Source organism: Balaenoptera physalus (assembly GCF_965194825.1).
Source record: "Balaenoptera physalus genome assembly, chromosome: 7".
Taxonomy (NCBI): domain Eukaryota; kingdom Metazoa; phylum Chordata; class Mammalia; order Artiodactyla; family Balaenopteridae; genus Balaenoptera; species Balaenoptera physalus.
Window position 1 is genome coordinate 24,627,309 of NC_138886.1, and position 27,940 is coordinate 24,655,248.

Sequence of the window (27,940 nt, forward strand, 5' to 3'; positions counted from 1 at the left end):
TTATGATCATCCTTTCTCTACAGTAGGGCCCAAATGGCATATCAATATGGGAGAAGACCTTAGAAACTATCAGTTGTTTCCTAAACCATAGGGGCATTGAGATAATTTAGGTGATAAAGATACAGTCCTGTAGAGAGAAGTTTTTTACCTTTAAGTCTCTGTCAGTCTTTTTTCTCTTTTCAGGTTTTTTTTTTTTTTGATTAGGGAAAAGTGTCAAATAGGTGTTGGACTATCCTTAACACCTCTTTACCATTTACTAATTTCTTTGCTTCAAAAACAGAGAGTAGACATCAGGGAGCCCATCCTCAAAAGGCAGCACTTTTCAGAGATAATTAAAAGCATTGTTTTGTTTTCACTGTATTTATTTTTATGGCTGCCTTCTGTTCTGGCAAGTGATAATGGTTTCCATTCATGGTAATTCTATTAGGTTTCCTTTTAAAATCAATTTCAAGGAAGAAAAAAAGGAAACGTGGCAATTTTAACCAAATATAATATGAAAATGTAATAGTACAGATGATGTGTGGATATGACCAAAATCACGATGTGGTGTATATTGATATAGAAAACATAGTAAAGGTGGGCTCACATGATGGACATTTGAGTTAAAGTAATCTAGTCCAATTGCCTTATTTTATGGCATAGGGAACTGATGCCCAAAGAGGGCTAGAGACAGTCTAAAGTCATACAGCCCTGGTGTCAGCCAAGAACAAGAAAAGGACCCTGACTCTTAGTTTACGCTTTCTGGCACCTGATATCACCTTGGGCCCATTTTGGTGTTCCTGCCCAGGTACAAGTGAAAACATTTGGGAATGTGAGCTTGTTCTCTGAATGTTTTTTTCACTAACCTGCCCTGCATCAAAATGTTTGCCTTAAACCAGCCTGCCCTGTGGCACTGAGGAAAAGTTTGCTGGAATGACGGTCAGTGAAACATAGGATCGGGCCCTCACCCTATTGTCGTTCTAATTCCTTCTGTAACTTTTCAGGACTCCATAAAATACCAGCTCTTTGAGAAGAAAGAGATTCTTTCTCAGAATGTGGTCCTCTTCTCAATAATATCCCAGGAAGAATTTGTATTCCCCCTTCAATGGAACTTGCTACTTCATAATGTGGCCTATTCCATTAATGGTGGTGAATGCAATCTGAGGAACTTCTGGGGATGAGGGGAATGGCCCATAGCTCTGAAATTTCAGATGCCTACTTCCTTAGACCTAAAATAGCAGAGATGTCAAGGCCTCTGATATTAGAATCTTGTTGGGAGTAAGGAGCTGCAGTAATGGCCTCCTCAGTCTCTGTCTCTCCTTGCAGCAGGCCTGGAGGCAGCCTTGCGGGCAACTGGGGAGCTGATTGCCCCCATTTCCCCCAAGCTCCTGGCCTCTGGGTGCAGCTGAGATACTGGGTTCTTCCACTGTGGGGCCCCACCTATTGACCGTGTCTCTCTGGCATCCCAGGCCTGTGGAACATGGACAGATGTAACCTTGCTTTGAAAGTAAAGCAGTGGAGGGAACAAAGGCTCACTTCTTAGAGTATTGCGCCAGGATACATGTTTCCTATGCATTTTTTAGATGCCACTTAACCCGCCAGAGCCAATAATTGTCCAGAAACCTCATACCAGCTCTTATGGAACGTGATGACATTTGTTTTTGACAGTAGCCCTTCAAGTGACACAGTGATTGGCAAATCAAGAGATGAAAGGTCCGATGAGGAAGCTGGCTGGAGATCAGTATCTCCCCTCAGTCCACGTTTGGAAATGACTGAAGAAGGATTTAAACAATGGTAATAAAATCGCTTCTACTTATTGAGCATCTGCTTTGATTCAGGCACTATCCTAAACACTTTATTTCTCTTGTCCTATTGAATTCTCTCAAACACTTTTAAAGATAGATATTATAGCTCTCAATTTTTAGATGAGGAAATGAGGCTCAAAGAGGTTAAGGTATTTGCTGAGGGCAAATAGCCAGCAAAAGGCCGAGCTGGGATTTGATCCCAGGTCTTTCTGATGTTGGAATTTACGGTCTTTTCAAACTGCAGCAGCCTTTATAGAAGCACTGGATTATCAGGACTCTCTGGTCTTGCCAAAATTATACTATTCATCAATAACACATTGGATTAGAATCCATTAAATGAGAAATATTACAAATGGGGCTGGGGAAGATTAAAAAGAAAAGATTATTGCTGGCTTGTTTTTGAATCCTCCGGGCAGCTGTCCCATACGTCCACCAGATTGTGGGTGCTTCGAGGGCAGGGACCAGCACCCAGCACGGGGCCTGGTACCAGGGGCACTCCCAGTTGAACTGGATTTAGAATTATTTAGATCCCTGAGCCCTGGAATAAACACTCATTGGAGAGAGGGAAAGTCATCAGGAACAGACTGCATTAAAGTTCCAAAAAATGTTACTAATAAGTGTTTCACATTTTTAGTTACTTGTTTTTTCTCTAATGCTATGCTCTTTTCCCTTCCAACATACATCCTAACTGTAATTAAGTCATTTTGATAATGCCATCTTACATCCAATTTTTCTGCCTCTAGTCTCTCTCTATTCCAGTCCAGTTAATCTCCCAACGTCCCGCCAGGACAAGGAGCATCTTTATTTATTTTTGGCTGTGTTGGGTCTTTGTTTATGTGCGAGGGCTTTAGTTGCGGCGAGCGGGGGCCGCTCTTCATTGCGGTGCGCGGGCCTCTCACTATCGCGGCCTCTCTTGTTGCGGAGCACAGGCTCCAGACGCGCAGGCTCAGTAGTTGTGGCTCACGGGCCTAGTTGCTCCGCGGCATGTGGGATCTTCCCAGACCAGGGCTCGAACCCGTGTCCCCTGCATTGGCAGGCAGATTCTCAACCACTGTGCCACCAGGGAAGCCCCTGGGAGCATTTTTGATTGCTTTTTCTCTCTCCCTCTCTCTCAATGCATAGTGCTGTACCTGACACAAAGCAGGGGCTTAATAGGTTGTTTTTTTTTTTTTAATTGAAGACATTCCCTCTTAGTGAAATGTCCTTCCCTTTTTTCTTAATTAAAACACATTCCTCCTCGTTCCTAAGACTGTCTTGGGTCAGGTTCCTCAAAGCAGAGCCTGAGATGGGGATAGTTTTGCCTATGGTTTATTGAGGGAGTGCTCTCAGAAGGAAAACCTACAGGAAGTGAGGGCAACTGGGTGAGGGGGGATGAAGCCAATCAGAGAGGAACTTTCAGCTGAAATCTTGCCTCAGCCTTATCCCACAGGGAGCTCTGGAGCATGAAGAGCACCCCTGTGGCAGGATCAGGCCTTTTCTGCTCTGAACCAGTCAGGCACTGACTGAGGGTTGCTCCTGTTTTGTTTTTGTTCGGTGGGGGATGGGTGCATAACCTCGCAGGCACTGGCAGGCCAGGTGGATTCTATCTGCTGCAGGCAGGTCTCTGGTAAAGGGTGCAGCTGTGATCCCTGAACAGTCAACAGAACTTGTGGGTGATAGGCATGTGAACCAAGTGAAGAGTTGCTGGGTCAGGGGCACCACAGCATCGATCTCAAAAACCAAGCGCAGATATCATCTCCCCTGTGACTCACTGAGGCAGGGCTTAAAAAATTAATGGTTTTTATTGTTACAAACAGAATCTGCTGCCTTGTTCAACATGTGAGTTACTTGCTTAGTCATGGAGTAAACTGAGGCGTTGGAGCCAGTCACATCTGGGATTCAAATCTAGCTCTGCCCTTTATTGCCTTTGGTGCCTTAAACATCGCTTTACCCCACTGAGCTCAGTGTCTGCCTCACAGAACTGTTGCAGCACCCCGTGAGCTATGGACACATAGCACCTGGCCCACAGGAGACTTAAAAGAGTGGATCCAACCAATTCATGAATGAACAACTTGCAATGGATTTTATGCTTTTCAAAGAGCTGTCAGTCCCCACCACTCTTATTACCCCCACTACATGGATGAAGAAACACTGGCTAGATGTATGTGGTCACTTGAAGCAGGGCTGGGTCTTATACTGGGACTCCACTAAGGAAAAGCACAAGTGGATTTTGCTAGATTTTCCCATGTAGCCATCACTTTCAGCTCTGGGGAAACCCCAGTGATAATTAGATTGGAGCCATATTTTCTTTACCTGGTTGATAAGGCAGACCAAGAATATGCATTGGACACCTACCATGTGCCGAGCACCGGGGAAGGCATTTTTATATCTGAACTGTTTTAATCCTCAAAACCAGGTGGGAAGTTTCATCCCAATTTAGTAAATGAGAGAAGTGAGCTAGTTGTTCAAGTCCCACATTTTGTTACGTGGAGCATCAGACTCTCTCCAGAGATGGGCTGCCTTCTTGAAGGAAGGAGTGGTGGCTCTTGCACTTGTCCTCTGCTGGAGTCTGACCTGACAGCAGCTTATTCAGCCCTCATCACATGCTGCATCCTTCCTTGGTGTGTGTCTCCCGCCCTGCCTAGTGTGTCTGCAGATGGTATATTTATTGCTGTGGACACAGAACTAGACTCTTCCCAGTCAGTGCCATCTGCCTGCCCAGTGGACACTGGAGGCTCTTCACAGCACATACCATCCAGAGGCACATTCCATGCACTGTTCAAAGGTAGTGTTGTATGGGCCCACGTGTGTGCATTTGCCCAGGCATCCTAGTGCCCAGGCGAGGCCCCTGGGATGAGACAGTCTGTCAGAATGCCTCTCAGGAAAGAGATTGGTGTGGTTGTCCCTGTTGTCTGTCCACAAATGTCTCTGTGCAGTGCCCTGGTGCTGGAGGCTGGCTGCTCCCTTAGTGTGCACTGAATGGGGAGGCTACAGTATTATAGCCAATGACTTCATTAATTGGTCCACTCACACATTCCACCCCCCCACTTACTGAGCATCTGCTGTGTGTCACTCAGCCTTGTCCCTAAGGAGCTCAGAATCTAATGGGAAACATACAGAAGGTAAAAGACTGTTACCATTTAATTTGTAAAGAGATGAAAAATTGTCCAGAATTTACTGTAGCTGCTGCTGCCTTCTAAGGAGAGTGAGATAATCCATATGAAGGAAACCCTTTAAGTTTAAGCTTTCCTTCTTTTGTAGATTCTTCCCTAATGGGCTCAGGCAAGGTTAGCTACTCACTCTTCTATAGTCACACCCATGGTGGCAGATGTCACTTCTGTTGTAACTGTCCACCTATTTGTCACTATCTGCCATCAGATTATGAACTTGTTGAGAGTTTGAATATTGCCTGATCTTTTTGACTTGTGGAAGTAGTATGGTTTTGGAATCAGAGACACCCAGATTTGAATCCCAGAGCTGCTAGTTACTAATTTGGGGTTAGAACAGGGGTGAGGAGAGTGAGGCACTCACCTTGGGTGCAGATTTAAAGGGGCATCAACAAACTCAGTAATCAAGGTAAATAATATTTTAGTGCAATATTTAAAATAAAATCAACATTAATATAAAAAATCCACCATGAACAAAATTTTAGATAAAGACAGGATCTGACCCAGAATTTGCATGACTTACTTCAATTGCCTCTTTGTAATATTAAGTTTTCATTAATTTAGATTAATTTCTGCATTAATATTGACTTTAAAAAATATTTCCCTCAAGGAGCACATGTTCTAATGGGGTAGGTAGATATGTGCACAAATAAACATAACACATACTGTAAAGGAATGTACAACATACGTGTGCAAAAGGCACAACTCACCTCCCAAGGTTGCTGTGGCTGATTGTGGGGAGAATGTTGGGAAACACCATTGAGAAGTGGTGACATTTGACCTAGGTTTTGAAGGATAAGTAAGAGTTCAACAGCTGCTTGAGAGGTGGATAGTGGAAGGGAAGCAGAGGGAATTGCCCAAGAAGAAGCAGAAAAGCATGGGAGTGCTGGTATATCTAGGGAATGTCTAATGGGTTGGCTGTTATGTTTGGTGAGAGCTGTTCAGTTGATAAGAGAAATCATTATTTCCATTCTTGATGTATTGTGTTTCAAAGAACATTCAAGGGAAGTTTTTCTGCAGGCAGTTAAGATCCTGGGAGTGAGAATAGTAGAGAGGTTTTGGAGTCAGAGGTAGTAAAAGGTAGGAGGTAAAGGCATGAAAGAATGCTTCTCAAGGGAATGGTGCGGGCTGTCTGGCCCTTTACAGAAAAACTTAGCTGACCCCTGGTCTGTTAAATAACAGGTATGCATTAAGTTCCTTATGTAATTATGTCATACAACCCTCACAACCATCCTGTGTGATAGATTTTATTAATTTATTATCTCTCATTTTAGAGATGAAGACCTTAGTGAGGTTAAGTAATTTGTCCAAGATTACGTAGTATGAGAGTCACTGGAATCTAGGAAAGAGTTGAAGTCATAGGAAATTGCCAAGGGAGAGGGTAGAGAGGCTAGAATATTTGTTTTAAACCTCTTGCAAAAAGGTCACAAACTTCTTGGGAAATCTGATGAAAGCTAAGGACACCCCTTCTCCTCCCCTGTCCCAAGCACATATATATGTAATATTCTTCATACATTTTCAGGGAGTTCATGAAACTCCCGAAGTCACCTGTGATGTTGTGACTTATGATAAGAAATATATATTTGGTCTTTGTCCCCAATTCTGGCACAGAACTCCTAAGTGATAAGAGCAATAAAGGTGTCTTGATATTCTTTTTTTTTCCACTGACAATCCCTGCCCCTTTTATTGAATATATATATATTTTTAACATCTTTATTGGAGTATAACTGCTTTACAATGGTGTGTTAGTTTCTGCTTTATAACAAAGTGAATCAGTTATACATATACATATATCCCCATATCTCTTCCCTCTTGCATCTCCTTCCCTCCCACCCTCCCTATCCTGCCCCTCTAGGTGGTCACAAAGCACCGAGCTGATCTCCCTGTGCTATGTGGCTGCTTCCCACTAGCTATCTATTTTACATTTGGTAGTGTATATATGTCCATGCCACTCTCTCACTTTGTCCCATCTTACCCTTCCCCCTCCCCGTATCCTCAAGTCCATTCTCTGGTAGGTCTGCATCTTTATCCCCGTCTTGCCCTTAGGTTCTTCATGAACATTTTTTATTGTTGTTTTTTAGATTCCGTATATATGTGTTAGCATATGGTATTTGTTTTTCTCTTTCTGACTTACTTCACTCTGTATGACAGACTCTAGGTCCATCCACCTCACTACAAATAACTCAATTTCGTTTCTTTTTATGGCTGAGTAATATTCCATTGTATATATGTGCCACATCTTCTTTATTCATTCATCTGTTGACGGACACTTAGGTTGCTTCCATGTCCTGGCTGTTGTAAATAGTGCTGCAATGAACATTGTGGTACATGACTCTTTTTGAATTATGGTTTTCTCAGGCTATATGCCCAGTAGTGGGATTGCTGCGTCGTATGGTACTTCTATTTTTAGTTTTTTAAGGAACCTCCATGCTGTTCTCCATAGTGGCTGTATCAATTTACATTCCCACCAACAGTGCAAGAAGGTTCCCTTTCTCCACACCCTGTCCAGCATTTATTGTTTGTAGATTTTTTGATGATGGCCATTCTGACCAGTGTGAGATGATATCTCATTGTAGTTTTGATTTGCATTTCTCTAATGATTAATGATGTTGAGCATTCTTTCATGTGTTTGTTGGCAATCTGTATATCTTCTTTGGAGAAATGTCTATTTAGGCCTTTTGTCCATTTTTGGATTCAATAAGTGGTGCTGGGAAAACTGGACAGCTACATGTAAAAGAATGAAATTAGAACACTCCCTAACATCATACACAAAAATAAACTCAAAATGGATTAAAGACCTAAATGTAAGGCCAGACACTATCAAACTCTTAGAGGAAAACATAGGCAGAACACTCTATGACATAAATCACAGCAAGATCCTTTTTGACCCACCTCCTAGAGAAATGGAAATAAAAACAAAAATAAACAAATGGGACCTAAGGAAACTTAAAAGCTTTTGCACAGCAAAGGAAACCATAAAAAAGACGAAAAGACAACCCTCAGAATGGGAGAAAATACTTGCAAATGAAGCAACTGACAAAGGATTAATCTACAAAATTTACAAGCAGCTCATGCAGCTCAATATCAAAAAAACAAACAACCCAATCCAAAAATGTGTCTTGATATTCTTAACAAACTCCTTTCAACCACACCTGAGTTTATGTTAATGAGGTGATTTTGGGAAAGCACCTAAGGATGGGGACTGGTTGCCAGGAAAACCAACCATGTGATTATAGGATTGGAACTTTCCGTACTACCCACCCTGACCTCCAGGGAGGGGAGAGGGGCTGGAGGTTGAATCTGTTGCTAATAGCTAATGATTTAATCAATCATTGTAATGGAGCCTCCATAAAAATTGGAAAGGACAGAATGGTACAGTTTTAACTGAGGATGAACCTACATTGACACATCATACTCCATGGTTTTTCTTAGGATTCATTCTTGGTGTTGTGCATTCTATGGGTTTGGATAAATGTACAGTGACATATATCAACCATTATAATGTCACACAGAGTGTTTTCACTGCCGTAAAAATCCTCTGTGCTCTGCCTATTTAACTCTCTTCCACCCCATCCCTGGCAACAACTAATCCTTCTATTGTCTCCATAGTTTTGCCTTTTCCAGAAGGTCATAGAGTTGGAATCATATAGTATGTAGGCTTTTCAGATTGGCTTCTTTCTCTTAGTAATATGCATTTAAATTCCTTTCATGTCTTTTCGTGGCTTGATAGTTTATTACTTTTTAAGCACTAAATAGTATTCTATAGTCTGGATGTACCACAGTTTGTTTATTCATTCGCCTATTGAAGGACATTTGGTTGCTTCCAAGTTTTGGCAATTATGAATAAAGCTGCTGTAAACATCTGTGTGCTGGTTTTTGTGTGGATGTAAGTTTTCAACTCCTTGCATAAATATTAAAGAGCACAATTGCTGGATTGTATGTAAGAGTATGTAAAAAGCAACCAAACTGTCTTCCAAAGTGGATGTCCCATTTTGCATCCATACCAGCAATGTGCTCCACATCCTTGTCAGAATTTGATATTGTCAGCCATTCTAATAGATGTGTAGTAGTACCTCATTGTTTTAATTTTCATTTCCCTGATGACATATGACATGGAGCATCTTTTCATATGCTATTTGCCATCTGTATATCTTTTTTGGTGAAGTGTCTGTTAAGATCTTGGCCCATTTTTAAAGTCATCTGTGTTTTAAGGGTTCTTTATTTTTTTTGGTTAGCAGTCCTTTATCAGATGTGTCTTACGCAAATATTTTCTCTCAGTCTATGGCTTGTCTTCTCATTCTCTTGATGTTGTCTTCAAAAATTAAAGTTTTAAATTTTAATGAAATCCAGCTCATCAGTTATTTCTTTCAAGGACTGCATTTTTGCTGTTATAGTTAAAAAGGTATCACCATACCCAAGGTCATCTAGGTTTTCTCTTATGTTATCTTCTAGGAGTTTTAGAGTTCTGTGCTTTACATTTAGGTCCATGATTCATTTTGAGTTGATTTTTGTGAAGGGTGTCTGGGTCTCATTGTGGCTTTAATTTTGTAGTTCTCTTATGACAAATGATGTTAAGCTCTTTTTGCACTTATTGGCCATTTGTATATTTACTTTTGTGAAATATTTTTTCAGGTCTTTTGCCCATCTTATTTGGGTTGTTTGTGTTTTTTAACTGTTAATTTGTAAGGGTTCTTTATATACTCATTTTTTTTTCCACCGAGGGATTTTCCTCAGTTCTCCTGGTCCTACCTCAGCGTAGGTCCCTGCCTTGTACTAGGTAAGTCTCCATCCATTTCACAGGGATCTCTCTCAGACTCCTGACCCATTATAAGCCTTTGGAATGCCATCCCCATGAACTTGGTGAAGGCCTGCTGCAAAGAATTTGTTGGTGGGGTCAGATTTACCCTGTGACTGAGACCCCAAGAATTCTGATCCACTACCTCACCCTACACCCAGATGTTAACAGTTCATTGAAAGTTCAGCTGGTTTCTCTTTTCTGTATCTATGGTGGATCTTTGTCTTCTCACCCAGGAAGAGTTTGCCACTTTCTGGAATTTAGTTCATTTGGGTTTCTTTATGTTATCACCTCTCTGATGTGGTTCTACAAAACTATGATTTTGTAGCATACCTGGCTTGGTCTTGTTGTTATAGTGGAAACAGTAGTCTCTTCTGACTCTCTACATCCTAACTGGAACTGCCTCAAACTTTTTAACAAATACCCTGCACCATGAGTATTATTATTTCCGTTGAATTCTTGCGGCAAAGCCCTGCTAAACTTTCAACACCAGTGAGTTCTCACTTATCATCCTCCACACCCCTTCCCCACCCCATCAGTCACTTGATTGCTGAGTCTTAAAATACCCATAGAATGTACCAGACTCAGCTTTTGTGTAGGATTCAAAGAGTTCTCAGGAAAGATGGTTTTGGTTATTAAAGAAAAGAGTCCAAGGAAGCAGGTGCTGGCGTGATGGTCAGGACCGGGTGCCCTCTAATTTGTGGGCTTTGTGTTTTGAGAGAGAATGAAAACTTCTAGCCTGTGACACACCCTGGCCAGGACTTGTTACAACAGCTAATGTTTATCGGCCATAATATTTTTCATGTCCTGTTTCAGGCTGCCTGCAGTCTTGTCTCCAATAAGAGGATGTGTCATGGCAGAAGTGGGTAAAATAGGAATAATAAAACTTATCCTACAGGGCTCGTAATGATGAAATGAGATAATGTCTATGACACAGATGGCATGTAATAGGTGCTTAATAAATACAGCCTCTTATTATCTTTAGTTAGAAGAAAGGGGTTCTCAGAATTGAGGACGTTTCTTATTTTCACTAGAGACTGTATGGGACTGTTCAGAACTTGTGTAGCTGAAGTAACTCAATTTAAACCTCACCCCACTGGATTCAAACCTAGTTAGAGAACTGGTGGGGTGTGCCCAACAGTAATCTGTATTCATCATCAACCATGGAGCCTCCTGCAAAAAGCTCATCCAAGGGAAGAAGGAGTCAGGAGCATAAGCTTGGTCCAGGCCTTAGGGGCAACTCTATTACTGTTCTCACTTAGATTTATTTTCTGCTTCAGCCCTTGTGGATTCCTGTCTTTGTCCTTAGAAGAGAGGGTGCTGTGTGTAAAAACAGTTCTTCTTTTTATTTTGGTCTAAAATCATTTTGCGTTGAAATCAGGATCTCAAAGAGATCTGCACTCTCATGTTCATTGCAGCATTAGTCACGATAGCAATATATGGAAACAACCTAAATATCCATCAAAAGATGAATGAATAAAGAAAATATGGTATATACATACAATAGAATATTATTCAGCCTTAAAAAAGAAGGAAATCCTGCCATTTGTGACAACATGGATGAACCCAGAGGACATTATGCTAGGTGAAATAAGCCAGTCACAGAAAGACAAGGACGGCATGAGTCCTCTTATATTAGGTATCTAAATTAGTTAAAATCATAGAATCAGAGAGTAGAATTGTGGTTGCCAGGGACTGGGGAGAGGAATAAATGGTGAGTTGTTGCTCAATGGGTATAAAGTTTTAGTTACGTAAGATGAATAGGTTCTAGAGATCTGTTATACAACATAGTGCTTGTATCAACAATACCCTTAAACAGTTGTTAAAAAGGGTAGATCTCATGTTAAGCATTCTTACGACACACACAGAAAGGGACTAAGGAAACTTTTGGAGGTGATGGATGTGTTTATTACCGTGATTGTGGTGATAGCATCACAGGTGTACGCATATGTCCAAACTCATCAAATTGTATACATTAAGCATGTGGTTTCTTGTACATCAGTTATGGTTCAACAAGTCTGTTGAAATAAAATTAAATAAAATAATTCTCTGATGCTGAGTCCATTACCATATAACTTTAGAATCAATGCAATAGATTGTGGCATGAGGGTAGGAGAGAGGAGTTCTCCTACTTGTTGGGGGCAGCACATATCTTAGCAAGGGGTTTGGCTGAGTGGCCGACATCAGTGGGTAGAGGCAGACTCTTTAGCTGCAGCACCGACCATGGTGTCTTTTCAAGGTCTTCCCAACTTAGGGATACCTCCTTTCTCTAGGCCTGACTCTTCTATTTTTCTTAATGTCAATGGGATGGAAATTTTGGGCCACTAGAGACAGAGATTGGGCTCACCCAAGTTTTATTCACTGTCAGATTCAATGCTCAAGCAATATCCTGCTTGATGGTGAGGGACTTCAATTGCCTGAAGGGTCCTGGGCCCCAGAGCTGATGGGGGTGACCAAGACAGAGGGGTTGTCCTCGTGGCTGAGTCTCTCATGGTTGAGTCTTCCCCCAGAAAAGAGTGGGGCCTCCTCTGACCATTTTCACTGTTTGCTTTGGCGCAGAAATTGTGGACTCAAGGTAAAATTCAGTTAGACTTTATGTTGTGTCATTTGGGACATAGGGAAAAGTTTCTCTTTATTTATGAAGATGAACATTTCAGAAGAGCAGAAAACACTTCTGAGATCAGAGGAGGTCTGTGTGTGGGTTTAGTGGACGGCACCCCTTTCCATCAATGCAGACATGCAGATATCTTAGAGGAAAGGGGGCTTACGTTGGATTTATTAGTTCCCCTGTGCCCCTAGGGAGGAAGAATCCTATCAAGGCTGGTGCCAGGTGTTTCAGGCCCCACTGAGGGATTATCTTGAGATTGCCCATCAGGGTACATGGTACCAGCAACTTCATTAGGTGGCAGTATCAGGAGCCTTAATGGGGGCTGACAGTTGCAGCAGTATGAGCAGCAGCATGAAGCAGGGTTGGTGGCTTTGAGAGCATCAAGGGACAAAGCCTCTGCCACAATTCACCATGCTATTGCTGGCGCGTTCTGGCTGCATGGTGACAGGAGGCACAATTATGTGACTTGCCACCTGACAGAGGCCCAAGAGCTAACAAAGGATGACACATCAGGAGAAAAGGAAACTGGTGAACACTATATGGTGGTGGGCAGAAGTCAATTATGTGCCCATGTTTGGTCATCCTGCCCCATTAGCTCAGACTGGAAACTTTGAAAAGGGTTTTATTAATTTCCTAGAGCTGATGTAAAAAATTACCACAACTGGGTGGCTTAAAGCAGCAGGAATTTATTCTCTTACACTTCTATAGGTCAGAAATCTGCACTCAAGGTGTTGGCAGGGCTGCAGTTCCTCCGAAGGCTCTAGGGGGCAGTCTGTTCTTTGCCTCTTCCAGGTTCTGGTGGCTGTTGGTATTCCCTTGTGGCTGCCTTACTATAATCTCTACCTCTGTCTTCACATTGCCTTCTCCTCTGTGTGTTTCAAATCTCCCTGTGCCTTTTTCTTATAAGGATACTTGTCATTGGATTTTGGGCCCACCCAGATAATCCAGAATGATCTCATCTCAAGATTCTTAGTTTCATTACCTCTGCAAAGACCCTTTTCCCAAATAAGGCAATATTTACAGCTTCCAGGGATTTGGTGTGGACATATCTTTTTGGAGACCACCAATCCAACCTACTGAACAGGGTCAGAGGCCTAATATTGGTCTGGCTGATAAGGTGCAGTTGGAGGGATGGTCCTTCTTTTATTCTGTGCTGCTGTGTCTAGCCTCGTGCATTATCCCCCTCTTCAAGCAGACAACCAGCTTGATACCCTTCTTGGCTCTGTCCCTCAAACACAAATGTGCAATGACATACCACCTTCTAAAAACTTTCTTTACCTTTTGATCAAAGAGCCATTTGCTGCTTTTTAGGAAGCCTTGAGGCCCCTTCTTTACCAAATGATTAACATATAATATACACTTGTGTGTGTGTGTGTGTCTGTGTGTTCAAAGATTGTCCTCTTGCAGCAAATGACTTGGGGGATCAACATGTCTTCCCCATGTCTATGGGCTCATTGGCGTTCTTTCACCCTGTGTGTAGGCATCATCTGGCAACATTTGTATTTTTGGGCCTAGAGCAGCGAGCTGTTGGTATAAGGAAAACAGGACAGCTCTGTAGTCAGACCTGCATTGAATGTGACCTGGGCCACTTGGCTCTGCTGTGGGACTCTGGGCATGCCACTGAGCCTTTCCATCTCCTTGTCCTGAGAAAAGGGATAATAATCTCTATTTATATGATTGTGGTGGGATTAAAAGAAAAAAAATGCATGTGTGGCACCTGGCACAGAGGAGGTGCTTAATAAGTTAGTTCCTTTTATCCTTTATTTCCTGTCATTTGTGTGTCTTGAGAAATCACCCTTCTGTCCCCCAAAGACATAACTCACTTCTAGTACTTTAGCTCCAAAGACAAACACACAAATTGTTCAGCAGCAACCAATTTTGTGCCATGGCAACCTGCTGTTTTTAATTATCCGCCTTACCGTGTAACAGCTGTGGGGCACTCGGTCTGGCCACATGTAATTGAGTCTTGTGACGTGCTCCAGATGCGGAGGTGTGCTGCCAGGTGTTTATTTGGAGTATATAATGTGGCATTTTAGCACACACAGCCTTTCTCCCTCCCCTGCTCCTCCTTCCCTGCGCTCCACCCCAAATGTTCTTTTAGGAAAGGTCTAGGCCTTGGCACTCAGCTCCAGGCCTGGGCCTTAGAACCAGTGTTTTGAGTTCAGAGTCTTTTTAACTGGGCTTCCTACCACTTCTGGGGTTCCCCAGCTCCCTGGAGACTTGCTCTGTCAATTAGGAAAACCACTGCTACTGCTTTGAGAAGGAGCAGTGCAATGCCTTGGGCCTTGCCACCTTCTGCGGTGGTCTAGGTCAAGGGTTCTTGGCTTTCACTTGGCTGAGCCAGGTCTTGCTTGGTGACTTCACTTTCTGAGCAGAAGCTTATCTTCCTATGAGGGAGGTAGCACTTTGCCTTCAAACTGTGGCTTGAACAATTAAAAAATATATTATTTAGAATCTAGGAGGCCAGCCTTGAACTCAGTATACCGAGTGGCTTCCTCCAACAGCTCTGGACTGAATGCATGTTCTTTCTCATTTTGCAGCTGCACTGGTGCCGTGCCTGGACCTGGGATCTGGCTACCACTGAGTAAGAATGGGGTAGCTGTTGTGAAAGTGCTGCCTTTGGAAGTGGAAATGTGTTTTTGGAATTGTCTTACTTTTCTATAATCTTTATAAATTTGGGACAAGTCCTTTGGATCACTGATTTCCTACCCCCTCCCCTGCTTTTGCGGTTTCGGGGTAATTTGTTGAAAGAATTGAGCAAATTTAGCTGTAAAAAAAGAACGAAATAATGCCATTTGCAGCAACATGGATGCAACTAGAGATTATCATACTAAATGCAGTAAGTCAGAAAGAGAAAGACAGATATCATATGATATCACTTATATGTGAAATCTAAAACATGGCATAAATGAATCTATCTACGAAACAGAAATAGACTCACAGACATAGAGAACAGACTCGTGGTTGACAAGGGTGGGGTGGTGGGAGAGGGATAGACAGAGTTTGGGGTTAGTAGATGCAAACTATTACAAATAGAATGGATAAACAACAAGGTCCTACTGTATAACACAGGGAACTATATTCAATATCCTGGGATAAACCATAATGGAAAAGAATATAAAAAAGAATGGATATATGTGTATAACTGAGTCACTGCTGTACAGCAGAAATTAACACAACATTGTAAATCAACTATACTTCAATAAAAAAGAAAAATAATTGAGCAAATTTAGCTGATGGTGGCTGGTATGAAACTGGGTTGAGGTCATCATTTAATTCAGTTTCACTCTTAACCCAGTCTAATCTACTTCAAGTATACATTCAACGATTAGTTTTTGATCACTTACCATATGCCAGACACTCTTCTAAACACTGGGGAAATGACTGCAAGTAAAGCAAAGTTCTGCCCTCATGGAGCTTATAATCTGGTAGGGAACAAAAATAAGTAAAACAAATAAATATATGCTATTTTTAAAGGTATGGTAAGTGCTAAATAAAAATAAATCAGGATGAGAGAATAGAAAACAAGGATTTGTTATTTTAGAAAACTTGCAAAACAGTAGATCCAACAAGGTAGAAGTGTGTATTTTTTTCTCATACAAAATCACACAATCCATTGCTGCCAAGCCAGCTCCCAAATTATCAGACACCTAGCACCTTTTATCCTCTTTTTCCACCATTTCAATATGTGGCTTGCACATCCTGGCCCTTCATGGCTGCTTCAGCTCCAGCCATCATGTCTGCATTCTAGCAGGAAGGAGGAAAGAAAAGGAGAAGGGGATGGCTCTCTTGGAAGATATTTCCTGGAAGTTGCGCATGTAACCTCTATTTTCATTTTCTTGGCCAGCTCTTAGTCACATAGCCACGTAGCCACAAGAGAGGCTGAGGAAGTGTTTTCTCTATTCCCAGTAGCTACATGCTACTGGAGTCTTTTTCATAGAAAAAAGATAGAAGAATGGATATTGGTGGATAACTGTAGGTGGTGAGAAAAGACCTCTCTGAGGAGGCATCATTTGAAAAGAGACCAGAATGACATGATTTTCATCCTATCCATTTAATGAATCAAATCACCTGAGTGCCTTCTCTGTGCTTCTCTGAATAATAATACATAGTCTTGTCCTCAATGCTTGCAATCCAGAGCACAGGTGGCAAATTGGAGGTGCAGGGCAGTATCTGCCAGAAGGTGAAATTTGTTTGGCTGACATGTGGATTAATAATTAGGAAATTTCACATAAAAGTCAGATTTCTAGCTTTCATAAAAACTTGAGAAGATCTGGTAATATAGGGTCTGCATTCTCATAGGACTGGAGCTGAATAGCGACTGACCTTTTCAGGTTGGTCCTGAGCACTCCAGTTTGCCCCAGGCTCCCCCTGTTCCAACTGTCCCACACTGGCTTGTTTCCCTCTTTTTCTTTACCTGCCTGGCCCCTGTAAGCATCTGAGTTTCCAGTCCATGGTCCAAAGGGGGAGAAACCAATTAATAAAATAAAATAATTAAAATAAAACAGGTTTCATGATTTGGTTTGTTTCTGTCACCATCGAGGATCCACATCTATCTATTTCTTGCTGAAACCTGAGTGCCCAAGAGAATTACAGGAGTTTCAGTCAAATTCACTCTGAAGTTCTGTTTTTCTTGATCACATGACATGGTGGGTAAAACATCAGGCCTTGAGTCAGAAGGCTTAAGTTCAGGTTCTGCCCCTTATAGCTAGCTAGGTGAATACTCTTGGAAAAATTCCCTCCCCTCTCTCCTAGAGACTCAGTTTCCCTATCTGTAAAAGAGTGAGTTTAAGTTATCAATCCTGGTCTACTGGTCTTCCAGGATTTGGGAAAAAATAAACAAGATAATATAAGTGGAAAAGATTTATAAGGTGAAGGTACATCATTCTGGCAAGGAGCAGAAAGCTATTCAGACTCTAGACGCAGAAGGGACCCCTAGGAATGACACAGGAATGGAGCATAGCCTCACCTGTGGGAATTGGAGCTGAGAACTGGGAAGCCATTAGAAAATGAAGTGGCTGCTTTCTTCCTCTCTCTCTGGGACCACATGAGTTCTTTTCATTTTTTTTCTCTGTTTATCTAAGCCAATCTTCCTCTCCTTTGCAGACTTGTTTTTTTCTTTTTTTCTTTTTCTTATGTACAAGTCCCAAAAGGGTAGCCCCAGCTCTAATGCTACATGACATTTTAGTTTAACTGCCCACCATCAATTAATAACAGTTTCTGCATCTCTTACTTCAGACTTTCAAGCGAAAGATTCTTAATTGATACATTGGTTTCCCCTGGGTTAAATGACAAGCCAAGGTCCACCGACCCAAGACTGTGGAAGTAGGTGCACATAGTTCAAATATGGTGGTTTAGGCCCAGCCCTTTAGTAGGTGCTAAGTATAGCCATTCCTAGAGCAAGCTGGGCAAGGACACCAAGTGTGTCTTCTGCAACATAAAATGTTTAGTATTACAACTATGATTCTGTCTTGAATGACTCAGCTGACAGTTCTTCTGGCAAGTTGGGTGGAAGGCTCTTTCTAAAGAGACAAACCATCTGAGACAACTCTGTAATGAAAACATGATCATTTCCAGGTTATGGATTTGTGTACTAAAGTTCTTTGAAAAATTGTGCTACCTCGCTGCTCTACAGAACATACTTAATCTATAGCTGCTGCTAACTTTTGGGCTCCAAAAGAGGGAATTGTGTATAAAGAGACAGACTGAGGAAATGAAGTGAGGGTTTCCATGGCTACTGGCTTGAGTGTGCATAGGACAGAAGTTTTTGAACTGAAAATCATCAATTCATCCAAAATATTTTTCCTCTTCTATTTCACTTGCTTACTTGGTACGCAGAGAAACAGAGCAGGGAATGTTCTGGTACAAATATATACCCTGAGGGAGTCAGAACTTTTCCGGCTGCCAGGAACATCCCAAACAGAGCCTTGAGTGTTCAACAAGTTTCAGGGACACTCAGAACCAGCTTGGGTAAATGCAAAGATAAGGAGTTTGGGTCTCATTCCTGACGGTCCCTAACTGAGTGATGTTGGGTGGATTATTTTACCTCTCTGAGTTTAGATGTCCCATATGTAAAAGAAAGAAATGCTGGTTGAATCTAAACCCTTAATTGAGGTTAGTGCTAACAACCTATATCAGCTAAGATTAGACTCATATGCAAATGAAAGAAACTCAAGAGTGGCTTTAGTGCTGAAGGTTTTATTCTTTTGAGTAAGAGGCAATGATGATGTGATGCAATCACCAGAGAGTCAGGCTTCTCCGTTCTGTTTTCTGATCCACTGTCCCTAGGGTGTGGCCCTCATCCTCACTGGCCAAAGTATCTGGCAGGATTCTAGCTATTATATTTATGTTCCAGGCCAGAGGATGAAGGTTGGTGCATTTCTGTAATTTCCTCCCCTTGTGTGTGGGCTGGACCTAGTGACTCACTTCTATTGAAAAGAGTACAGCAAAAGTGATGTGATGTCATTCCTGAGATTAGGTTACATAAAGACTGTAGCCTCTCTCCTCTCCCTCCTCTCCTTTCCTCTCCCGTCCATGCTTCTCCCCTTTCTACTTTCCTTCTCTTTCTCTCTTTTCTTCTCTTCACTCTGGGCTTCCCTGGCGCTGGGAGAAGTGAGCTGCCATGTTATGAAGCAGCCCAATGGGGAGGCCCAGGTGGAAAGGAGCTGAAGCTTGCCAACAGCCACAGGGGTGAGCTTGGAAGCAGATTCTCCAGCCCTAGTTGCACCTTGAGACAACTGCAGCCCTGGCTGATAGCCTAACAGCAACCTGAGCGACCTTAAACTAGAAGTACTCTGCTAACCTGCACTCAAGATTCCTGATGTGCAGAAACTTTGGGATAAGAAATGCTTGTCATTTTCAGCTGCTAAATTTTGGGGTCATTTGTTATGCAGCAATAGAAAACGAATTCACCCTGCAACTGTTTTAGACACATTCAGTGAACTTTGGGTATATATAGAGACCCCCAGAGACAGCCTAACAGGAAATTGGACTTTGAACTTCTGGTTCTCCCAGGCAGCACATGAGCAGTGTTTGAGCCAAAGGTTTGCTCAGTTTCCTATCACTTGGATATTTTCCTAAAATTTGCTTAGAGGAAAAGAATGAAACCACCACAAGCATTCCATGCACAGAGCAGAACTGTCTTGGCACACATTCTCAGAGCCTGCTCTGTGCATGCCATGGTATGACCCTGTGCTCTGGGGCATGGGGCATAGATCTGGTACAGACATGGCAGATGGATGGTGCTAACTCTGCTTACTCTTGCTGGTTCCAGTGTTGCTTAGAAGCAGGCTCTCTGGCTCCAGGGTCTCCATGGCTAGCGTCAGCCCTGCTCAGGGGCCAGCGCACAGACTGCCTTCATGCAAAGCACACAAGGGCCCCTTCCCTGGATGTTGTAGCCCTGCCAGGGGGCTAGGCCTGGAGACTGGAGCAGGCTGACTTTCAGCTCCCATGTGTTTTCCTGGCCTCTGTGCAAGGCACAGGCTGCACCACTGTAGGTGGCGATGCTACCTCCAAGGATCAGCCATAAAGAGGATGATAAATAAACCACTTGGTTCTTTTCACAGTGCTGATCTTATTTTTTTTTTAATTGAAGTGTAGTTGATTTACAATATTGTATTTCAGGTGTACAGCAAAGTGATTCAGATCTGTCTATTTATATCTATACATATATATTCTTTTTCAGATTATTTTCCATTATAGGTTATTACAAGATATTGAATAACCCTGTGCTATACAGTAAATCCTTGTGGCTTATCTATTTTATATATAGTAGTGTATATCCGTTAATCCCAAATGCCTAATTTGTCCCTCCCCCACTTCCCATTTGGTAACCATAAGTTTGTTTTCTATGTGAGTCTGTTTCTGTTTTGTGAATAGGTTCATTTGTATTATTTTTTTAGATTCCACACATAAGTGATATTATACGATATTTGTCTTTGTCTGTCTGACTTATTTCACTTAGTATTATACTCTCTAGGTCCACCCATATTGCTACAAATGGCACTATTTCATTCTTTTTTATGGCTTGGTAATATTCCATTATACACACACACACACACACACACACACACACACACACACACACACCCACATCTTCCTTATCCATTCATATGTTGATGGACATTTAGGCTGCTTCCAGGTCTTGGCTATTGTAAATAGTGCTGCTGTGAACATTGGGGTGCATGTATCTTTTTGAATTAGACTTTTCATCTTTTCCAGATACATGCCCAGGAGTGGGATTGCTGGATCATATGGTAACTTTATTTTTAGTTTTTTAAGCAACCTGCAGAATGTTTTCCATAATGGTTGCACCAATCTACATTCCCACCACCAGTGTAGGAGGGTTCCCTTTTCTCCACACCCTCTCCAACATTTATTATTTATAGACTTTTTGATGATGGCTATTCTGCCTGGTGTGAGGTGATACCTCATTGCAGTTTCGATTTGCACTTCTCTAATAATTAGTGATGTTGGGCATCTTTTCATGTGCCTGTTGGGCATCTATATGTCTTCTTTGGAGAAATGTCTATTTAGGTGTTCTGCCCATTTTTTGATTGGGTTATTTGCATTTTTTTTTTTTTGATATCGAGCTATATGAGCTGTTTTGTATATTTTGGAAATTAATCCCTTGTCGGTTGCATCGTTTGCAAATATTTTCTCCCATTCCATAGGTTGTCTTTTTGTTTTGTTTATGGTTTCCTTTGCTGTGTTTGATTAGGTCCCATTTGTTTACTTCTGCTTTTATTTCTTTTGCTTTCGGAGACTGATCTAAGAAAATATTGCCACGATTTATGTCAGAGAATGTTTTGCCTATGTTCTCTTCTCGGAGTTTTATGGTGTCATGTCTTATATTTAGGTCTTTAATCCATTTTGAGTTTATTTTTGTGTATGGTGTGAGGGAGTGTTCTAACTTCATTGATTTACATGTGGCTGTCCAGCTTTCCAAACACAGCTTGCTGAAGAGACTGTCTTTTCTTCATTGTATATTCTTGCCTACTTTGTTGAAGATTAATTGACCGTAGGTATGTGGGTTTATTTCTGGGCTTTCTGTTCTGTTCCATTGATCTATGTATTTGTTTTTGTGCCAGTACCATGCTATTTTGATTACTGTAGCTTTGTGTTATTGTCTGAAGTCTGGGAGGGTTATGCCTCCAGCTTTGTTCTTTTTCTTCAGGATTGCTTTTGCAATTCTGGATCTTTTGTGGTTCCGTATAAATTTTAGGATTATGTGTTCTAGTTCTCACAGGACTGATCTAAGCTCAGAAGAATGTTCTTCTGAAAATACAGTTTTTTTGATTTTTCACCTGTATAACTTGAGTGAAAAAAATAAATCATGAAACAGCATGAATAGTATGATCCCGTTTATTAATAATTGTATGCCCACACATATAATTACAGTTTTCTTGTAGTATTAATTAGCATTTAGATGTTAATAACCTCTGGATAGTGGAAATTTGGATAATGTTTACTTCATGTTTTTTCTGTAGTATTACAGTCTTTTTTTTTAAACATAAGCATGTATTATTCTTTTAAACATACAATAATAATGTCTTATTTTCATTTTGAAAAAACACTATTTTCTCTTTCATTTGTATAGTGCTTTGCAGCTAAGTATAAGTATCTTCAGTTCACAGATGCAGCAGCTGAGGCTCAGAGAGGTGGAGTGACTGGCCTATTCATAAAGAGAACCCTCCACTACACCTTTTCTCTTGTTCTCTCTGCCCACCCCCCAGGTGTCACCTGTCTAGAATTTTATATGACACTATCAATCCTATATAACTTGGACTAGTCCTTTCCCCTTTCAGTTTTCTCATCTGTAGGATGAGGCTAGTAATAGCATCTACCTTATAGGGTTGTTATAGGGACTAAATGTGATAATGTGTGTGAAGCACTTAGCACAGCCCCTGGACCCCAGTATCAATAACTGTTAGCATTGGTTATTATTGGGTGACTTGGAGAAGGCATTTCCCCTCTCTGGGTCTGTTTCTTCAAATTCAAAATGCATGGGTTAGACTTGATGATTATTGAAAATTCTTCATTTCAGTTCTCTGGTTCCAATTTTTTTTTTTTTTTTTTTTGCTATTATATGAAACAAAGTTGATTTCAAGAAGCTGGATTGCAAGAAGCAGTTGTCATCCACTCATTCGTCTGTTGAGTTAACTCAAAAATGATTTGAATGTATGAGCAGGTGAGAAGAGTCTGTGGGAAGGGTGTTCCTGGCACAGGAATAGCAGGTGCACACACCTAGGCAAGGGCTAGGCAACCTGAAGGGAGTGCTGGAAGAAGCCCGATGCCAGGGCATGGGCTGGCAGCTCTTTCCAGAATCAGGTCTAGAGCCACAGTTAAGGAAACAGTGCCCTGCTTCTCAGTGAGTCCTGCATGCCAGGTTGCCAGACAGCTGAGGAGTGTCATATGTAGGTGTTTTTAAAGGCACAGCATATTCTCTTAGCATCAGCTTTGAGTATCTGCTTTTGCTCATTAGTGTTGGACTCAAGAACATGAGAAAAGTGTTGAGTTCATGCCACATCATAAATCAGAGGTCTGGATGTGGCTTTTCCATCTTTAACAAGTCCACCAGGACATCTGTGGGAATTCCTGCCCTGGCTGAGCTGGTGGTGGGAACAGTATGGTGGGCCAGGAAGCTGCTAGGATGGAGACATTCTGAAAATCCCTCTTCAAAGCCAGTTAGGGAGGTGGGAGCCTGAGAGCATCTGGGTCATGGGGGAGTGGGGATCCAGCTAGGACAGGTGGCCAACCATTGACGTTATCTGGCCTTTATTAATTAGCTATAGATGTCATGTCCTTTGCCGTGGTGTCACTGTGTTCATCTGGTGTAAGGGGACCAGTCAAAAACGTTGGCTTCAAGTGGAAAGAGTCATTTTTATTCTGCTTTTTAAGGATGGGAATGGAGTCAGAAGACAAAAAGCAAAAAAAAAAAAAAGCAAAAGTAAGGCAAGTAAACAAAAATTCCTGAAACAGAATGGAGGTTGCTGGCTAGTGAAGGATGCTGTTCCCTCCCCCATCTATTTTTCTTGTCTTTCACCTCTCTGATAAAACACTGATAAACTACTTCCTGTCTGGAGATTGTTGGAGTAAAATGGTCTCTGGGCTCTACCCCCAACTCCCACTGCATCCTCCACTTATCCAGTCCCTCAGGGTGCTTTGCTAGCGCAGTGACCTGGTCATATTGTTCCCCTTTCATGGCTCCCTACTGGGTAAAGAACAAGTGCCCTAGCATGGCATGCAAAGCCTTTTATGATCTCGCGTTAACCCTCCCTTTTAGCCTCTTCTTGAAGTAATTCCATTCCCTCCATATGGAATCATAGACTGTCAGAGCTGAAATAAATTTGGAGATCATCTAGTTGTTTTTCTTGCTTTAAAAAAATGAAGGATTTTTCTTGATAAAATCTTACCTGAAACATTGAAAGGGCAGAGTCTGCCTAGCTGAAGGAGTTATGGTGGTAGTGATGGGACCCAGAGGCCCACTCTTGCTTGGGCTCCTTTTAATCTCTTTCCTCCAAAACCTGCAGTGGCCTCTGAATTTATAGAGGGACTGCAGGGCTTGGTGGAGATGCTTTATAATCATTGATTTTATCCAGTTCTCTCCTATTACATAGAGGTTGGGTTGCTTGCCCAGGGTATTTGAGCTGGTATATTGCATAGTTAGTTCTCTGAGATCCAGGGTAGTGGCCTTGCCTGCATGTTTTCCCATTCCACCCCCAGTGTTCCTGCTCTGATTTAGATTGTAAACTCCTTTGAAGTGTTATTCAGTTGCATCTCCAAGCAAAGTTCTTTCCACAAGGAGCAACTAAAGGAAGATGCCAAGTAACCTTGGCCATGTATTTCTTTCTCAGTCACTTGGTCTTTAAGGTCTTGAGGATGTGGGCAGCCCAATAGCCAGACTGCTTTGCAATGTCATCAAAACCCACAAAATCCCAGTAGGGAGCCTCTTCTTTTTTGAGGGTTCATTGATTAGCTCCTTGAAATATCCTCCTACTCTTAGGGAATATCTTCCTCCCAAATAGAGTTCTTGACACAGGATCAGATTTACTTTTAGAATTCCATCTCTGCTGGTTTATTTAGCTTTCACATCATTCTGAGGAATCTTACTCCAGCATCTAGGAATCATAAAGTTGGAGAAGGTGCCTCTTTTCCCCCATCTCACATGATGTCCTTCTGCATCTCTGGCCTATCCAAAGATTTCTATAAATTCTATATATCTGGTAGAATTTGCTCAGAACTGACTTTGTTCCAGTTGCTATGCTGGATGGGAGGACTCAGATTCTGGGTAGTAGAACGAGTGTTTCAGTTCTTGACCAGCTGATTATATTTGGTGTGATAAATAGGACAGGGGAGGCTGAGCTTATCTGGGAATAAATTTGGTGCTCAACTTGAAGCTCTTAAAATGACCTTCCTGACTAAATGCTGCTACTGCTGCTGGTGGTGATAATAACAGCTAATATTAATTTTGCACTGACTATGTACTAGGCCTCATGCTAAGTAGTTTACATAGATGATCATTTAAAAAATCCTTATGAAAATCCTATGAGGCAGGTTCATTTGATAGGTGAAAAAAATGGAAGCTCAGAGAGTTGAGGTTATTGCCCGTGGTCACACAGCCAGAAAATGGTGAAGCCACCAAAGAGAGGCACTTAATTACAACTCTGTGTATGACACTATTTCAATGTTAAAGTCAAGAAAATAGCACACCAAGTGAAAGAAACGACAGCTGAAAGTTGAGCTCTGGCGGAGTCCAAGGAAGAACGTGGTTTCTTGAGAACCTTGCTGTCCCCCCAGTCTTTGGGAATGGCCTCTGGGGACAGACTGGACAACTGGGCAAGGTAACCCCCAGCCCCACCCAGAGCTTACTGGTCGAGAGGTAGATACCTGACCATGGGGTGGTCAATTAATTGACTGATCAGCAACTTATCAGTCTCTCCCTGCGAATTTGAAATGAGATGTGGGAATTGAAGTAAGTTGGTCTTGGGCCCTTGGCCCAAATGATGAGTCAGAGTAGAAAAGAAAACTGAAGTCTGCTTTCCTGTTTGCTTATTTCCCTCTTGTTCAGACTGCTCTTTTATGCTGAGAACTGGATGGAGAAGGAAAGGGGACCAGGCTTTGAAACAGAGAAGAGAGATTGGTGACCTTTTACTCCATCCCAGGGTGACTATGATTTTGCCAGGTGACCTTGGAAAGACTAAGAAACCCAAGGCCAGGGAAGCTGTGACTTGGCTACCCAACCAGTGGGTGGCGGCAGTGACCTAGAGCTCAAGTTCTACTTCCCACCCAGGGGAGAGGGACACTAGGAAAGGAGAGGGAAGGTTGTGTTTCACATTTGCATTGGGCATTTAGAAGGGAACAATTTGCTTCAAAGAGATAAGCCTGGATTGTATTTTGCCCTGAACACATGAAAGAAAGTTATTAGATGCACTCCAAATGTGAATGTTTCATAGCAATCGTTATATTTCTGTCCGATTTACCCGTAGGGCTGGGATATGCATATCTGGGTTTAAAAGCAAATTTACAATGTTTCTTTAGAATTCATGAAGGTGTCCCTCTGTACAAACTGAGGTGGAGAGGAAAAAAAGGGGGCGGGGATAAAGCAATGACTTCAAGCTGAGCAGAGAGGGATGCCCTCCTTGCATTTTTGGTGAGAACTGCACACATACCCTGAGAAATGTACCTTGTCCAGTTACAGGTTATTTTTCTCCCTCATTGATGATGTCGGATACTAGCAACTCTGTTTATGATGCACTGTGGGATTGTTACTCTCTGCGTAATACAATCGTCATTAAACACCGGCTTTAGGAAAGCTGGAATCGTTGTTTTGATTGTGGTTACTATGGCAACAAGTGGCCCATTGGCCCTGAGTGTCTTGTGTGATGCTCACAGTGTTTCCTGGTTCTTCTGTTACATTGTTACATGCAAGTAGCAAGTTTTGCGTCCAATAGCTCAAGTCAGAGTTGTAACATGCCCACACATAATCAGGGAAAGGCAGTGAGGGAGAGGAGAGCCTTCTCATGGAGAGGGAAAGGGGTGAGGTTGGATGGCTGCTGTCATCAGACTAAGAAAGTCCTCTGAGGCCAAGTAGATACTGTCCCTGTTGTACCTCTGCTTTGCTACCTTCTCCCAGGCCAGACTCACTGACTTTCCATCTTCCAGCTGACCTTTGCTCAGGCCTTAGGTCCCTTTGGACTTGAGTAAACAGCCCCAGCCCCTTGGAGATCTCTTTTTGTGTCTTACACTCCTGTTCCAATCAAGTGTCTGGGCCTATAGGCCTTTTGCAAGACCTGGAGCCTTGGTCCAGCCTGGGACCCAGTTGCCTCTTGGGGATAGGGACCTGATGACCTCTCGCCACCACTTCTCCCGTACAGTATCAACTGCTCCAGCCTCCAGCCTGGGCTTTCAGTGTCCCCTGCCCCTGTCACACTCTGCCCCTTACTAGCATACCGTATGTATGTTTGCCTGGGACTCCTACTATCTACTGAGCCTCAGTCTTTTGGACACTATGCTTTGTTTATACCTGCTGGAATGCCCACTGTCATCCGGGCCTTTCCCCTCTAGAATCTTGCCTAGTCTTTATAGGTTTGGCTGGAACCCAGTTCTGGCTTTTCTCTGCTTCCAGTCTTTTAGCCAGCATCAGACACAACTTGTTTCTCTTTTCTGAAGTATGACAGTGGACCAGTGGGACAGTTGTCGAGTCACGTTCTGGCCTGGGGGTAGCTGTGAAAATTTATCTTGTTTCATTGGCACTTCCTGCTGGCTTTTAAAGAAGCATGCACAAATAATGCAGACTGAGCTACAAGTGAGAGCCACAGGGAGGCAAATCCCTGTCCTCCTTTTTGTTTTAGGGTCCAGTGACCCCATTCTCTCACTTTGCAGAATCAAATCTTTGCACAAAAAGCCTTACTGCTTCCTTTTGGTTTCCAAAATGAAGTTCAACATTTATCCAAATAAAACCTCCCTGGGTCTGTCCTCAGCTTGCCTCTCCAGCGTGTGGAACTGGTTTATAGGACGACTGAATACAGTTTGGTACAATCAGGAAATGGTTTATTTTTCTCCCACCGGTGCTTCAAAGGTGCCCCATCAGTGCTCATTCTCCCACCCTGTCCAACAACTTGGGACAGATCCTGTTGCTTGCTGGTTGCTTTAAGCCATGAGAGATGGTCTCATTTTCAAGTCTTAAAAGCCCAGTCCAAATCTTAATTTAAATCTGCATCCCAATTCAAAATTTCTCTCTTCCTTCACACAGCCACCAGCTCAGGCTTAGCTGAAGCTTGGGGACTCACTTAGTGGCATTCTGGCCACACTGGCTCCTGATAGATTGCAGAACTCATCAGCCACGTTTCATTTTATTTATTTATTTTTAAAAATTTTGGCTGTGTTGGGTATTCGTTTCTGCGTGCGGACTTTCTCTAGTTGCAGCGAGCGGGAGCTACTTTTTGTTGAGGTATGCGGGCTTCTCGTTGTGGTGGCTTCTCTTGTTGCGGAACATGGGCTCTCGGCGCACAGGCTTCAGCAGTTATGGCGCGGGGGCTCAGTAGTTGTGGCTCGCGGGCTCTAGAGTGAAAGCTCAGTAGTTGTGGCGCATGGGCTTAGTTGCTCT

The 27,940-nt window shown here is 42.4% G+C and overlaps 1 long non-coding RNA gene across 1 annotated transcript in view; it reads left to right on the forward strand.

Annotated features, from left to right (window-relative positions):
• Positions 1-2,996: 2,996 nt before the first annotated feature.
• Positions 2,997-27,940, forward strand: part of LOC309665097 — a 914,413-nt gene continuing 889,469 nt past the window's right edge. Inside the window, exon 1 of the long non-coding RNA XR_014266218.1 lies at positions 2,997-27,805. This is a non-coding gene — a long non-coding RNA (uncharacterized lncRNA). The remainder of the gene's footprint in view (positions 27,806-27,940) is intronic.